The sequence below is a fragment of the Bison bison genome, unplaced genomic scaffold, assembly GCF_000754665.1.
Source record: "Bison bison bison isolate TAMUID 2011002044 unplaced genomic scaffold, Bison_UMD1.0 scf7180017864181, whole genome shotgun sequence".
Lineage (NCBI taxonomy): Eukaryota > Metazoa > Chordata > Mammalia > Artiodactyla > Bovidae > Bison > Bison bison.
The window spans coordinates 2,465,389-2,468,822 of record NW_011494753.1 but is presented as its reverse complement, the minus strand read 5'-3'; the positions used below and the strand labels follow the sequence as shown (position 1 = coordinate 2,468,822).

The following is a 3,434-nucleotide window of genomic DNA, read 5'->3' as shown; positions in this document are numbered from 1 at the left end:
GGTCAGGAAACAACAGTTAGAACTGGACATGGAACAACAGACTGGTTCCAAATAGGAAAAGGAGTACATCAAGGCTGTATATTGTCACCCTGCTTATTTAACTTAGATGAAGAGTACATCATGAGAAACTCTGGGCTAGAGGAAGCACAGCTGGAATCAAGATTGCCAGGAGAAATATCAATAACCTCAAATATGCAGATGACACCACCCTTATGGCAGAAAGTGAAGAGGAACTAAAGAGCCTCTTGATGAAAGTGAAAGAGGAGAGTGAAAAAGTTTGCTTAAAATTCAACATTCAGAAAACTAAGATCATGGCATCTTGTCCCATCACCTCATGGCAAACAGAAGAGGAAACGGTAGAAAGAGTGACTGACTTTATTTTTTTGGGCTCCAAAATCACTGCAGATGGTGATTGCAGCCATGAAGTTAAAAGACGCTTGCTCCTTGGAAGGAAAGTTATGACCAACCTAGACAGTATCTTAAAAAGCAGAGACATTACTTTGCCAACAAAGGTCCGTCTAGTCAAGACTATGGTTTTTCCAGTGGTCATGTGTGGATGGGAGAGTTGGATTATAAAGAAAGCAGCGTGCCGAAGAATTGATGCTTTTGAACTGTGGTGTTGGAGAAGACTCTTGAGAGTCCCTTGGACTGCAAGGAGATCCAACCAGTCCATCCTAAAGGAGATCAGTCCTGTTGTTCATTGGAGGGTCTGATGTTGAAGCTAAAACTCCAATACTTTGGCCATCTGATGCAAAGAGTTGACTCATTGGAAAAGACCCTGATGCTGGGAAAGATTGAGGACAGGAGGAGAAGGGGACAACAGAGGATGAGATGGTTGGATGGCATCACCGACTCAATGGATATGAGTTTGGGTGGGCTCTGGGAGTTGGTGTTGGATAGGAGGCCTGGCGTACTGCAATTCATGGGGTCACAAAGAGTCGGACATGACTGAGCAACTGAACTGAACTAAACTGAACCATAAGGATATATTCCTAAAACCTAAACCCTTTGCCTTTTTAATATAACCATAATTCTGTTATGAAAGCCTACCAAATTGACTACAAATCTTTGATATGGACAATATCCAGAGTTCCCCCATTTTCATATAAATGTGGAGAAATGGGAACTTTTGTACAGAACTGGTAAATAATATGGTGCAGCCACAGTGGAAAACAGAATAAAATGGAGTATTGTTTGTGTGTAACTGCTTTTAAGTTTTTTATGACTGTGTGCACTCTTATAGCATAAAATATATCTCTGTTATTAAAAATGATTTACAAACCCAAAGGTTGGTCATTTTGTCAGTAGCAGAGGGGACAGAGTTCTCAAGAAATAAAGAGCAGTTGTAATAGTTCTGAGGACTTTTTGCTTGGGTCTGAGCAGCTACACTATGGCTTTATTGTCATTCATTGTCATTTGAATAGCTACTTTCACATTTCACCAACTTTAAATCTCTCAGGTGCTGTCATTAGTGCAGTAATAAGACACTCAAGTCCTTGCAAGCAAGATCAGTTGAAATACACAATTTTCCCTGATGCAATATAGGTATTATTCTCTAAAATGTAACTGCATACTCTTAGGTCTTAAGAGCCATTTAGACAGGGTGGATCTGGATTCTGTGAGGTCTGAAGATTATAGACTTGTGAGACTCCTGTAAGAATTAGATGTTGCAAAAACCAAGTTAGGTATAAAAGTGAATATTTAGAATGAGAAAATAAATCACAACAAATCAGAAACTTTAAAGTGCTGAAAAATGCCCCAAACACTGTAAACCCAGAAATATAACATAACATTAAAAAAATTAACTTCCTGACATAATTATATAGTATTTGTTTTTCTACATTTTTGGCTAGACTTTCTTATATGGCAGTTCTTTTGTCATATATTTGTATAAAGTTTAAAAGATGATTAGAAAGTGAAAGTGAAGTCGCTCAGTTGTGTCCGACTCTTTGCGACCCCATGGACTATAAGCCTGTCAGGCTCCTCTGTCCATGAGATTTCCCAGGCAAGAATACTGGAGTGGGTTGCCATTTCCTTTTCCAGGGGATCTTCCCAACCAGAGATCGAACCCGGGTCTCCCACACTGCAGGCAGACTCTTTACCATCTGAGCCACCAGGGAAGCCCTAAAAGACGATTAATCTCTGTTATATAGCACAGAGATCAGCTAACTTCTCCTGTAAAAGACCTATCAGTAAATACATCAGGCTTCATGGCCATAGAGTGTCTGTCACGACTACTCAACTCTGCCACTGCAGCATGGAAGCTGTCTTAGATGATGTGCAAATAAAGAAACATGACTATGTTCCAATAAAACTTTATTTGTGTAAACAGGTGCCAAACCAGGAAGTGACAGCAAGATGATGTAATAGGAAGACACAAATACAGAGATTAACAACAATAAATAGTTCAAAAAAGTGTTTCAGAGAACTCCATAAGCCAGTTAGGAAGTCATAACATCCTAGGAAGCTGAAAGCTAAGAAGAGCTGCATTGAAACAAGGAAGAGAAATCCATTTCATTTAAACCACATCAACCCTTTCCCCAAGCAGGCACAGCTTGCTATCAGGAGAAAGTGCAACTCCAAGCTTCTCCTTTGAGAGGAAGAGAGCAGAACATACGTCCAGTGTTTCAACTTTTCAGGGGGCTGCCCAAGAGACTGGTTTCTGTCGTTGCTGACTCAGAGCAGTGATGGAACTAAGAGAGCTCAGATCCCCAGGGCCACAGAGAAAGCTCAGCAGCTTGACACTGCTCCAGAGAATGTGCAGTACTACAAGCAGACACCAGAGGGAGCAAGACTACACGCTCCTGAGAAAGAAATTAGCAGATCTCATCAGGAAGATCCTCTGGAGAAGGAAATGTCAACCCACTCCAGTATTCTTGCCTGGGAAATGCCATGGACAGAGGCGCCTGGTGGACTACAGTCCATGGGATCCCAAAGAGTTGGACATGACTTAGCGACTAAAACAACACAGCAGCAGCAACAACTTATCTCTTTAGACAAGAATATGTTGGTCCCTGTGAACTGGTAAACTTTTTCGAAGTTCAGTTCAGTTTAGTTGCTCAGTCGTGTCCAACTCTTTGTGACCCCATGGACTGCAGCACGCCAGACTTTCCTGTCCATCACCAACTCCTGGAGCTTACTCATACTCTTGTCCATCAAGTCAGTGATGCCATCCAACCAACTCATCTTCTGTCATCCCCTTCTCCCACCTTTAATCTTTCCCAGCATCAGGGTCTTTTCCATTGAGTCAGTTCTTCCCATCAGATGGACAAAGTATTGGAGCTCCAGCTTCAGCATCAGTCCTTTCAATGAATATTCAGGATTGATTTCCTTTAGGATTGACAATGAATCTCCTTGCAGTCCAAAGGACTCTCAAGAGTTTTCTCCAGCACCATAGTTTAAAAGCATCGATTCTTCAGTGCTCAGCTTTCTTT

At 41.5% G+C, this 3,434-nt stretch overlaps 1 protein-coding gene across 1 annotated transcript in view; it reads left to right on the top strand.

Annotated features, from left to right (window-relative positions):
• TRPM1 (transient receptor potential cation channel, subfamily M, member 1) overlaps nt 1–3,434 on the top strand; it is a 116,811-nt gene that overhangs the window by 4,488 nt on the left and 108,889 nt on the right. The gene's annotated exons all lie outside the window — the stretch shown is intronic.